Genomic DNA, 14194 nt, shown 5'->3' with positions numbered 1-14194 from the left:
AGTACAATAAATTATAAGATATTTAAACATTGAAATAAGATCATCGTAAAATATTTATCGCTATAGCATATTCGGATTGAAGACTTTTTTTAAAAACAGAGAAACGTGTCATATCTGTGAAAAAGGCTTTTGAAAAATTCAAAGTCGAGAAAATGATTCGTCAGCCATTCAACGCTCTTCTCTCCTATTTTCCTTTTCAATAAATGTTTTCCCGAGCCAAAACGGGAAGCATGATGGGAAATCCCGCACTGAAAGAGCCCGCGATACATCCACAAAATATTCACCGCTGTCTGGCTCTTTTCGTAATTTCTCTTTTCAGCTGTATCTCCGTTATCATATTCCCCTCCTTCCCGCCTTTCCATTCCTCTATATCCTCGATTGCCTCTGCACATCCATATATATATATATATATATATATATATATATATATAGTTTTGTGCATACGTGCATATAGAGATAAGCGCGTATACTCGAAAGCACGCGTGCACCGCAGAACCGCAGGCCAAAGTCAAAGCCAGAATCTCGGTCTCGTGCCAAGAAAACGAGACTGGCGGAATAGTATCACTGCGGTTGAAGCGCGACTTACGCCGATGGACCTTGAAAAATCGACGCATCCGCCAAGGAAGTAAAAGACGGAGTAGGGGAAGGAGGGAAAAAAAAATAGTGAAAGCGAGCGTGCGCTAGGAGTTGAAAAAAATCGAAATAAGCGAGCGGTGGCGCCGTGATCACTTTTATGCACAATTTTACACGATCGTTACATGCGGCCTAGGAGAGTGAGAGGGGCATTGGTGTGCTATACATTAGACAACGTCAGCGAGGCTTAACCGAGTGCGGCTCTTAGGTGCACATGCGAATAAGCAGTAAGTAGTTACGGACGAGAGTCGGGGGGCGAAAGTTTGCGAAGCCTCGTTGTTTCAGCGTCTTTGTCTCTTTAACTCCAGGCGCTTCCTATTAATCGCTGAATTTGCTCGGCAGCCTCGGTTAATGGCGATTTTTCCGCGACCAGAAAAATGAAGCGTCTATTTACGTATGGATGCAACTGTGCTTAGTGGGTATTAATGTTACCGAAATTCCTCAATGTGACATTTTATATAAAAATTGTATTTACTGATTTGCTACTTATTCTGTGAAACTATGTAATGCTCCATCATTAAGTTGCAATCAAAATATTTTCGTAAATAAATCGGTATTTCATAAAGTCGCAATTGCCAACCACCTATCTATCTAATAAATTTCTTCTACATTTTTTATCACTTTGCAGAATCAGAGTTTACACATTTCTCGGAATACCTTATGTATAGTCAATTCAATTGGACGATGTTCAAAGTTTAATTTCCTTATACATTCAAAAATAAAAAATTACACGTAGCTTCTCACACTTTTAAGATTTAGCTTATTTGTTTGACTATTTCGATAATATAATAAGAAGAAGTGAAGAAAAAATAAATAAACGGAAAATGTAATAAAAACAAAATTAAATTAAGGTAAGTCAATTGATTATCACCAGCATTTGTTTGAATTGTACGTGAGTATAAACACTCATATATTTAAGATGTATGACGCTGAAATACAATCGATAAACATCATAAAATTGATAGGTAAAATTATTCTGAATAGAGAAATACGATATGCATTCAATATTTCGTCGTTAAACTATATTTATTTTATATTGTAAAGTTAATGAGATTATAGCACATATTATGAGAAGATATATAGTGCCTTTTGTGTTTAATTAATTATTAATAAATTAAATAATTATAACACGATTAGTATTGATCTAAATGAATATATTTTGTAATAAAAATCATAAATCGCTTTTCATTGCAGTAACTTCTTTTACGAGTAAAAATTCTAAAAAAAATACAAAATACATTCGTAATTACTATTAAAAGAATACGTAGTTACAAAACTTTATTATACTAATTTTATGGTAATTGATGAACAAATCATTCGTTAAAATAATTAATTTTATATTTGTGTGAAGGACAATACTTACTATTGAACTATTGAATTGTATTTTACAAAAAAATGAAAATAACATTATTATTACATTATATTTTTTGTAATATTATTATTGGGAATTACAATTTATAACCATGTTGAAGCGTGAAATTGTAAAGTGCAATATCATTATGTGCTTGTTACTAAAGTTTTTCCTAACAATCATTTTAATATTTCCTAAGCTGTGCAATTTAATTAATCGAGTTTCATAAAAAAAAAATTCTAATTTGTTCAAAAATATTAATCGACACAAAGATTAATTCAAAATAATAACAGACAAAAGTACTAATTAATTTTTTTCACGTATATAAATAAGTTTTATTAGACTATGTGAATATTATATGATAACTGAGAATCATCAATAAATATAAATAAACTTTTACTAAATTAAATACAAATAAATTGTAATAAATGATTTGGAAAAATTTGCAAAAAAAAAAAAAAAAATCGGTTAAAATTATTTATAGGCACAAACTACGTATTTTAGATATTTTTATATTTTAAAAAATTATCGAATCTGATCGAACTTTCAAAATACCATTCATCGTGATAATAAAAAAATATATTAATAAGTTAAAACATGACTTTAAATATCTTCATAAAGGCTCGTCAATCAAATACTCACTTGTAGATATTTTAGGATTTCTAATAGAATATATTAAAATAACGTGTCAATCAATTCTCAGAAGACACATAAAAAATTAGAAAAAAATAATAAAACAGATATAGAAAAGCTATAGGCCTATGATTGTTTTAAAAATAAGAATATAATTAAAAAATCGTTTTTACTACAGTAATAATGATTGATTAAATCTAAGAAGCTTAAATTTCAGAAACGATTATGTGAATTTTCCATAAATTGAATACTTCAGTTTTAAATTATTCTATGCCTACTATTATATAGTTAAACTATAAATTGGAGTTTTTCATGCTTTATTTATTATTTTTCCTTTTTACAGTTTTTACAACTCAAATTTATAATATTTTAGACTTTAGAATATTTTTTTAAACAATGCTATAAGTGTTGCTTTATCAACTAATAAAATTATTAAGCTCAACAACAAAAGTAATATTGGCATATTTGTAAAAAAAAAAAAAAATCGATGATCGACCAACTAATGTTTCAGAATTGAAATATTTTTATAATGTATCAACATTTGAAAAAATAAGAACATCGCAGTGAACGCATCTGAACATATTTATAAAACAAAATATTTATTTGTACCGCTTCTATGACGTTTAACAATATCATTCAGAATGATATGCTAAGAATTTCCGAGAATGCATATAATCAGCTAAATAAATTCGATGGAATTCATACTCAACTATTATACTTTGTTGTTATCTGACGCTTATCGATTATTTGCATATTACCACAAATAGGAAATAAATATCTTCTTATGTGCATTCACGCACATTGGACATTTCAATGCGTATGTACGCGTATGTACGAAATAAATCTAAGATTTCGCATTTATGTATGTTTGATTTTTTGTAATTATTATAGTATATGAAACTCAATATAAATTTCTATTAAAAAATAATAATCATTGAATTATTATTGTAACGAATCGCTAAGCAATGATAGTATTGTTACAGTTCAGTTTTATGTACCAATTTTACCAAATTATATAAATAATATAAATACATAATATTTATGAATATATATATATATATATATATATAGCAATTTCATATACTATAAGAAAATTTATTTATATAACAAACATAAGTATTACAAAAATAAATATATCAATTACTATAGATTCAAAATTATTGACAATATACAAAACTCTACTTCAATTAGTAGATTAAATCAATAAACAATCCTTAGGTAGATAATACGTAGAAGCTAATTAGGATAATGAATATGGCTTGAGTAATGAAATACATATAATATTAAATAAGTGTTGTTGATTATGCTATTAGAACAAATAACCTATCTGGAAATAATTTTTATTTTTATTGTCACGGTAATAAACTTATATACTTATTAAGCTTCAAATTATTATTATTATTATTATTATTGTTGTTGTTGTTGTTGTTGTTATTATTACTATTATTACTATTCATATTATAAACATTATTAGTAATATACTGAATTGAGAATATTTACACAAAATTTCATAATTATTTGAATCCAAAAGATAATGGTTTTCTAAGTTCGACTAAAGTAAGAGCAACGAGTTCGTTCATTTTGCATTAGTTGTGTACGAAGAATGACAGTTATATTTTATATAAATCAAGGGCGCTTTCGCTGCCATCCATTTCCCAAGAAGCCTTTGAGTGAATTATTCGAAAATTCAAATTTACATACACGAATTATTATTTATTATAACCTACATACAAAAAAATCCACTTAATAAACATATAAAAAACAAAACGAAGTTATGTAATTACATAAGCGCTACGACTTCAAGTATAATAAGTCAATATGATTACTTAATTTTATATTGGTACAATATACTTGTTTGTACATCCTTACAATTATAGACATTATTTCTCATTAAATTTAGGTCGCGCCATCATTGTCTAATGAAAGACAATAAGTTTTATATTATTTTGATGTTTTTATACTAACATATAAATAGCTTCTTAAACACAAAAGTGTTAATTTTTTTACTCAATATAATATTGGACTAATTATTTATTGACACATTTAATTGACAATATGAATTTTAATTTAATTTTTGTTTTTCATTAATAAAGTCGAGATTAAAATTAATTTAAACATATAAAATTCGTATAAAAAAATCTAAAAAAACACGACGATGTGATTCATTGACTTATTAACAATAGGCTTTCGTAAATATAAAAAAAAGGATTATTACAATAGGAATGTTTAAAAAATTTTAATTCATAAATAAAAGAATAAATATTTTTTTTAAATGCTAATTCAAAATTTTAATAACCCATATATATATATATATATATATATATATATATATATATATATATATATATACGTGTATGTGGTGATTTAAAATTTATATTCATCTATGTATTTATATCATAATCTTTATATTTAATTACATGCCCATCCAAAAATATTTGAATTTACACGTATATTTACAGAATGAATATAAATATTTAAAACGATATGAACGACAATTTTTAATAATCTTTAAAAAATCATTATAAAAGTAATTCTTATATTGTCGAATAACTATAAAATATTTACAATAATATTTATACAGAAGCTTCTTATACAAAAGTCTTTGATTTGATAAAAAGAAAAGTAACGTTTTCACAGAAATGAGCCTATTTAACGCGATTAATGTTGGAAAAGATTATGTCAACGAATTAGAACGTTAATCAACGTATTAAAGTGCAAGTTACATATAAATTGATTAATATCTAAAAATTTTATGGAATAATTGACGTTAACAAACTTTTGCAAATTTTTACAAACCCTTATTAGGTTATTTATTTAATTTCAGAATAATATCGTCATTAAATTTTCTCAAATTAAATTTATAGACCATATTTAATGTGAAGATTAAATAACTTAATAAATATAACGAGATTTGTCTAAATTTGATTTGAGTTGATTGGAAATTTCATTTAAAATTCAAATTCATTTAATCAATGATGAAAATGCATAAAGTAACTTTAACAATTCACAATGAGCTAAGGAGAAATAAAACGATACTTTGATACTATGATCGTTTAAGCGATCAGCTTCTTTAGAATGTAGAATATTTTTAAACGCTTATTTATAGTTGAATGTTGCAGCTTAAATACCTGTAATTTCAAACAAACTAATTTATTAATAGAGAGAAGATATCTTAAATATGATGCGCGTTAAAATCGTAAGAGTCCATCAATTTATTCGTAATAAAGAAATCGTCTAACAACAGATATACTTTAAGTTATAATTAGCTTGCATTTTTTAATGGTTAATGTTTTTTACAACTATGGTAGATAATCCCCCCCCCCTCCGCCCCACCCACTCATAAAGCATTAAATACCATTACCTCCAAATGATAAGACTCTAAGTCTTTAATATAAACAAGCTCGTAATTTGATTTATAAGCTAATAGACGATAGAATATCGCATCTTCACCGAAAGCTTAAAAAGAAATTTTTAATTTGATCAACATGATTGAGATTGCTTTGCATCTCGCTTCCACGTAACAAGCAGAGACCTCGTAATTTCTGTTTAGTACTAACAAGCTTACAATGTTTTTCCTCCTCGCTGTGTTATTTAGAACCTCATCAGATAGAAGCAGCCTGATGTAAGAAAGAGAGACTCCCCGCAGCGTTTTCTTATTATCTACGCGCCTCTCACTGTATTACGGACAAGTTAATCGCGTGCGTTGGCCTAACGAGAGTCTATGTGTGTGCGTATGTGTATTACGTACCGAGTAGACTCGACGCTCTATATACGTCATAACAAAGCATAATAATGAATATGACGCCAGTTATTTATTTATTATTTTTTTTTTCTTTATTTTGTTTATTTGCGTGTGCGCTCCGTCGAGGACTTGAACAAATTTCGTTTCTTCGAAGATTTCCATTAGACGAGTACTACTAATTTGCCCATATTTCAATAGAATTTTTAATCTTTGTAGAATCTGTGCTTGTTCTAGGCTGATGTAAGAATTCATATTATAACTACAGCAATATAGCCTTAGATGTTTTCATCTATCCGACAACTCACGGATTAATGATAAATTTTGAAAAAATAAATTAATAGGAATTTATGCTGAGCATAAATAAATATTTGTATAAGATTTTAAGATAATTTGAAAAATCATCTTAAAGTTATGTCAATATATCTAAACATATTTTTTTAGACTAATTATACAAACTGTTTCAATGACATTTTTCCAGTTGTCGTGCATTGCGTCAAAACCGTCATTTTCTTCCATGTCAATATAATCCTTAAAAATATTATATATTTCTACGAGTTATTATCTATTACTGTTATATATTATTAAATCCTCCTATTTATATATTTATTTTAATTAATTTTATTATTTTTTCTTTTACAATCAATACTTTATTTGTACGAAACAGTGACAGCGTGTTAAAACTAACGGATTATATAATATTTATGATCTCTCTAATAATATAAGTATAAGCTTAAAATAACGTATACATACGTTTAGTATTTGAAAAATTATAAAATTTGATTCATGTCTTTGTAATCGAGTAAGAATTAAAATTTACATTAATAAGCTTTTCCAGATAAGAAAAATGAAATATTACCTCGATAATTAATTTTTTAATGCATATTTAAATATTCGCGTTCAAACATAAATTATTACATTAAAGTTATATTGATACTTAGACACTTTTTAAATTAATCACCATAAATTAAAATTATGCCAATTTCACTAGACGTATTATTATTCAATTGTGCATGCTTTTGTCAAGTAAAGTCTTCTTTCTAATTTATATTATAAATAAACGCTAATCAATCAACTGTTTGGATCATTGTCAAGTTAATATTCATAACAATACAAAAATTCCTATTAATAACGAGAATTTGTATTTAGTTTTATACAATCCATGTTTCTTTTTTCGTCTTTTTTTCTTTTCAAAGTAACAGATACTTTTATATTTAATTATAAATAGGTAATATAATTTTTTTTTTTTTTTTTTTAATAAAAATGATAAAAATGTTTTATAAATTTCATAATTTTATAGTTTGTTTTAAATTAAAATAAAAAAAAAAAAAAAAAAAAAAAAAAGCAATATATAAGCACATTTATTAATGGTTAAGTATTAACCATCGGATAAGTATATTGAAAAACAAAGAATTTCGCCGATAAGATAGTTAAACATTATCTTATAAATAATTTTCATAAATAATACAATAATAAGATGTTGGCATAAAAAAAACATTCTAAATATAGATTATAAAAAAATTTGTTAACTTTAATTGTGCAAAAAAATCATACCTTAATGTCATATTAAATTTTACTCATTAATTTAACCTTCAATTTTGCTATATAAGAACAAATGGATTTTAACAAATTGTAAATATCATATATTACAACCTCTTATGATTTTCGACTTTAAATGTTTTTAAATATTTAAATATGGAGGGGTGGGGGTGATAGAATACGTGTAAAATTTATAAAATGAAAAATACTTCTCTGATAAATTTATCTCCATTTAATAGTTAAAACATTCGAAATTTTTAAATATAGTAAAAATATTTAAATATTTAATTGTTATATCTTGTATTATTCTTAACTGTTAATTGCCTATAGATTTTATAATATTCTTGAATTGAAAATTTCATTGATGAAAAATTATGTATTACAAGTCGGATGATATGGTAAATGATTAGTGTAATAAACAATACCGAGAATAATGTTTAAATACGTATTTTACATGTATAAATTTGTAAAACTGATTGTAACACATTGGTTCGTTTGCATTACATAACATTTTAATGCAATAGTTTGTCGAATTCATTGAAACGTTACTTTAATATAGATATGATAAATGATATTACGAGAATATTCTTAGTAGTACTAAGCTTATCGATCAAGCTGCATCGTCAGTGGCATTTTATACCTTATTTGTAAAATATTAAATTACCTTTATACTATGATTAATCGTTAAATTATTATTATTATTATTACTAAGTCACTTGTAGAGACAGTTGTATAATTTAATTGTTAATATTATAAATATTTCATTTAACATATGCAGTAATAATGCGAATGTCTATTAAATCCAAAGTTTCAAGTAAATTAAAGTGAGTGAGAAATATGTAATGTACATATTAAATGAGGCATATTTTTCATTAATAATTAATAAATATATAATGAAGTGTAATCATGAAATTTGTCGCAAATTTTCCAATGAATATGATATTATATTGAATACTTGAAAATTATATTTGAAATGCATAAAATCGGGGAACACATTATCGATTTATCAATCATCAAACGTTCAATAGCTCCAGCTTTCCATAACAAAATTGTATAGTTCAAGTTTCCATTTAATGTAATAGTAATGCTTGGAAAAGGAAAAAAAAAGAGAAAAAAAAATAAATAAACAGAAATCGTAATAATAGACATCTAAAAATGTGAAAAATATTTTAAAAAGTAGGCAATACAATTTGTGGAAGAGTTTAACAATCGCTCTTAAAAATTGGTGAAAAACGTTTTCCTTGCCAACTCTCGACTAATATGTTCAAGTTAATGGCTTCGATAAAGTGTTCGTAGTGTAGCTTTAAGCTATAATACGAATAATTTAGATTCGCATGGTCTGGTGAGTGTGGTATCGGTATAATCTATGAATGAGCCATAGGAGGCCAATGGAAATAAACGATTAATTTAACGTCTATGTTTATAAAAAGAAAAAACAAAACAAAAAAAAAAAACAAACAAAATAAAAAAAAAACAAAAAATCAGTCAGAGTCCGTCCGGCGCTTCGTAAATCGTTAATTAAGCACGAAGCTTTCAGGCGCATAAGTGAATTGGTGCTTAATTTTCGGCACTTATCGGGGATACGATAAGAGCTACAATTTGCGATGCTCTTATAAATCTTGTGAAAAGGAATGCTGGCCGTTAAAATTTCACTGTCCGTCATTTGGCATTTGGCAAGGGACGCGAACATTACGCAGTCCGCGACTTAACGTTTATTCGTTTATCTACAGCTACAGATTGATACGGGCGAATCGTCGATAGGAAGGATCCTAAAATTGAATATCCTAATGGAAAGCGAATCGTGTGTGCATTACAGAGATCGCGCGCGCGTTTAATGTATATTCGATCGGCGTGATCTAAACGAAGCTTTATTAAAACAAAGGAGATATTGGGCTTATGCAATAATAATAATAATAATAATAATAATAATAATAATAATAATAATAATAATAATAATAATAGATTGATTAGCCCGGGGTTTCGAGCGAGGAGGATATTAATCGCGGCAAAGGATCCTGCCTCGCGATACCGATTAAGTATTTCGTAGAAATCGGACGATCGGCGGAGGAGAGAAGAAGACCGATCCCGCCGACGTCTACAGAGCAACGCCAGAGCAACGCCAGAGCAACGCCAGAGCAACGCCAGAGCATTGGCGTGTGTGGGTTTGCGGAATCGTGACGTCATGAGCTCGCCTCGTAAACATACGCGCGCGCATATTGACACAGCACCGGGCGTCGAGAGATTATATATAGGCGATCGTCACCTCGCGTGCTTCAGTTGCCGCGGAATTCGACTTGGAGTGATCTCGGTTTTGCACACGGATAGACGTATAGCGCGCGCGCGCGTGCATGTATACGTGCATTGGCAGCTTCCTTCCTTTTGCCGGTCGTGTAAAGTTTGTTATTTGCGCGTGAGGAGGAGGAGGAGGAGGAGGAGGCCACGATCGAAGTTACGGTTAGCCGATGTGATGAGCTAAATTTTCTTGGGTCTTTGCACCTCTGACGCCTCCCAAGTGCCTTATTTATTTATTCAACCACCAGTGTACGTATTTTGTTGACAATTGTATTTCAACTTTAATTGGATATCAGGCGTGGGTGTTTATATTTGTCGTAATAGTAAGTCGATTGATTTAGTCGATTTCATTTGTTGTTGCTGCTGTTGCGATGTAAATTATCCGTGCATTTACGTATTCGTTTACGCGACACGGTGAGATGAGTAATTACACGTACTTAAATGTAATCGAGCATTCGAGAAAGGCGGCAATGCTACGAGCGGTGAATGCACTTGTATTGTTTTTTGTTGTTTTTTTTGTTTTTGTTGTTGTTTTTGTTGTTGTTTTTGTTGTTGTTTTTGTTTTCATTTTGTTACATTATTTATTATCGCATGATACTATTCAGTCGGTTTTATTAATTTATCAACGAGACGGCTCTTATCTCACCCGTGCAAAAATATACTTACGTAGGTATGCATTTGTTATTAGGGTGGCCGGATAATGTTCCTTTAATAATATCCTCTTTTACGTACAAGGCATTATCGCACTGAAATTTCGTTAAACGAGGAATTCTTATAATAATCATAAAGTAAAGGATTCGTTATTAATTGGGCAACGAGAGACGAAAGAAAGATCCAGCCAGCCAGCCTTATTATAATTAGACTTAGGTTCAATGTTCCTTTATGAGTCTGAATGGATTAATTAATATAACTTAACAATATCACTTTACGAGCACGTATATGAGAATCTATTGTCAGATATTTTTCCAAAGAACATAAGAAATTGAGTAATAGCATTGGCAGAATAATGTTCAAGTATTGTAATCAATTGCATTTTCTAGATAAAGAGGCAAATGTGACTTTATTTATTATTGTAATATTAATTACTTTGTAATGCGTTTGAGCCGTCTTTGTACGCCAAAAACCTTGGAAATACGTTTGTTATTTTATAAAATTAGTTAAGAATAGTAATTCACCTCTCAGCGCTAACGTGTTCCACGTTCAATGATTTAGCGTTATATGAAAACTGACAGTAATTGTATTTTTCAATTAATTTTTGAACCATCTAAAAAATATTCCAATTATGACAATGTTTTTATGGTAGTATCCGCACGAGATATCATTATTGCGCAAAGTAAAATTAAAAAATCACGTTTGTTAATTAAAGTTTAAGCATGGAACAATGTGGGAAATGATTTGTAATTTGCCAGTAATATCAGCATGATTTACCTTATGTAGGTAAGCCTTTTCGAAATTTTGATTATTTTTTTTTTTTTTTTTTTTTTTTTTTTTTTTTTTTTGGTCAAGTTTTTAATTGTAAACGATTGGCAGATGAGTACTGACAATATGACTATTATTATTATTGAAAGATATTTTTATTGTCCATAATCGATTAGATACTCAAAAATACAAAAATACAAAAAAAAAAAAACAAAAAAAAAAACAAAAAAAAAACAAAAATTTTTGATTGTATTTTAAATATTAAATTATATAAGAGAAAAATTTTGATATTGATTGGGAGCTCTTAAATATTTTAAAGTTAAACGTCGAGTAAAATTGTTGAACATAATTCGACTAAAATTAATTTTCTTATCTATCCAATATGATTTTTCTAAAAATTAGATATACGAAGCAAATGATTACTCATCCGAATTAACAATCATTATGGATGCATGAAAAATCGATTATAAATGTCGTGCTACGAACGTCGAACGGTAATTACGCCTAAAAAGAAAACAAAAGAAAAAGAAAACGTTTCGGCGCTTAACGATTTAACGAATAAATTAATTAATCCAGAAAATTTTACTAAAACTTTGCATCTTTATCGTTGCTAATCGCGTGCTAATAATGTACTAAAACAATATATAACAACCATGCAACACTCGTTTATCATCCGATCATTGCGAAACTTGCGAATATTCCCGATAATGTTTTATGTGTATATAATGCAACGAACTACATAGTTTGCGCTTCAAGCTGGAATATACAAACAAGTAGAATAATATTTTTACGACGCCTACTCGGATGAATAATGTAAGACAATCATCGATATCGCAAGATAGACAAGATTTTTGAATAAATCGTAATATCATCCATCATACATATAGTTTCAAAGCCTCACTTATTTACGTTTATATTTGGCTACATACATTGTTTAATATAATTGACCGTATCTCGTCTCAGCTCGATTTATTATAAATATAATAATATTATATATTATTCATTGTATTTTTATAAATACATATTTATGTATATTGTTATTAGAATAAAATTTTATATTGTTTTCAGCCTCACTTAAACGTCAATGTTAAAATGTATTACGGCTAATATCTCTCGCTGCCGCCAACATGTTCAATGCTTATAGACTTTTTGCTGCTTGCGCACCTCATTGTCTTTGCGATTGTAATTTAATTAATCAACTGTATCGATAATTACACGAATATAATTCGCATGTCTTTTACGGACACCCGTCGCCTACAAACGGCCTGTAAAATTTACTAGACTGTAAAAATTCTAAGGGTAAAAGTAACTTAGGTAATGGAGTACAATAGCCGAGATTCGGACAAACGTACATCGAGATTATGGATAAAGGAAATAAAATAAAAGAAAATTTCGGCGCATTAGGTATACGTATTGTTTACAGTGAGTCGCGAGGCCTACGCTGCATACATTATCAACCTTAATCATGACGATGGTGATAAGGCGAGGCTGGCGCGTGATAAAGGGCAGGAACGTAAGATAAATAAATACTCGATAAATAAAGCTCTTCGTACATGAATATGAGAATTTCGTCCCCGTTAAAGTAGGTGTAAATAGGAAAATGACAGCGATGCACTCTTCGTAGTACACGAATGCGATAGTGATGGATGGCCGGGAAATTGTAAGCGCGTTTAGCCGAGTCCAAATAAAAGAGCATCAACAAGTGCGATGTTTATTGTTGTTGTAACAAATCGGAAACCATCGATACGGACTTGGTTGGTAGCGTACCGCGTAGGGCGAAAGGACACAGCTCGGCCGTCTCGACCCGTGGACCCAACCCGTTATAAAAAGAATAAACAATATAAATAATACACCGAGAGAGAGAGAGAGAGAGAGAGAGAGAGAGAGAGAGAGATAGCGGGCGCGTGTACGTGGGTCGGTCGAGTGTGTCGACGGGAGGGAGGGAGGATGAGGTGGGAGTGTGGGTGGGAAGGAGGATCGCGAGTGGGGTGAGAGTCGGTGTCCCCTTCCCTGTCCTCGGGCCGGTCGGGTCGGTACTGCTCGTGCGCTCGGGGGACTCTTTCCTCCAGTCTCTCAGTACGGGCGGCAGTCGGGAGGGAAATTGTCAGTCGCGGCACACGAGCTCAACTACGTCGTCGTCGACTTGGGCTTGGAGTCGGCGGCCGACTTCGATCCGTTAAACTGGCCCGTCCGGCTTAAAGGAAGTGGAAGCACGTAAGTTACGCGGCCAAAGTGCTTCTTCCGCATTATCTGTATCGTAGGAGCTATTCGATCGAACCCCCGTCACTCCTCCCCATCACCATCCCCATACCCCTCGTAACGACTACTTCCTTACGCGCTTACACACGCGACTTTCTTTCTATTATTCGTCCCTCGCGGCCCGCTCGCAGCCAACCTACTTATTCATCTTATTTTCGCGGTGCTCGCGTTAAACGCTGCGTACAACATTTGCGCGCTCGACTCCTTTCGGCCTCTCACTTTTTCATATACTCAATGAAATCGAGCCAGAGCGAATTGCACGCGCGATCCTGCGCGCTTCTCACTCTCTCTCTCTCTCTCTCTCTCTCTCTCTCTCTCTCTCTACGTGC

At 30.1% G+C, this 14194-nt stretch overlaps 1 protein-coding gene across 5 annotated transcripts in view; it reads left to right on the top strand.

The window, feature by feature from the left end:
* Positions 1-666: 666 nt before the first annotated feature.
* Lpin (phosphatidate phosphatase LPIN) overlaps positions 667-14194 on the top strand; it is a 25729-nt gene continuing 12201 nt past the window's right edge. For 3 of the 5 annotated variants that reach the window (XM_011500745.1, XM_011500743.1, XM_011500741.1), the window contains exon 1: positions 13584-13820. The gene's annotated coding sequence lies outside the window, so the exon portion shown is untranslated. Of the gene's footprint in view, positions 861-13582; positions 13821-14194 lie in introns of those variants that run through there. The other 2 variants (XM_011500742.1, XM_011500744.1) reach the window with 2 other exon arrangements.

Source organism: Ceratosolen solmsi, unplaced genomic scaffold, assembly GCF_000503995.2.
Source record: "Ceratosolen solmsi marchali unplaced genomic scaffold, CerSol_1.0 scaffold27, whole genome shotgun sequence".
In the NCBI taxonomy this organism is placed as follows: domain Eukaryota; kingdom Metazoa; phylum Arthropoda; class Insecta; order Hymenoptera; family Agaonidae; genus Ceratosolen; species Ceratosolen solmsi.
Note: the sequence above shows the minus strand (reverse complement) of the source record. Positions and strands in the feature narration are given on the sequence as shown.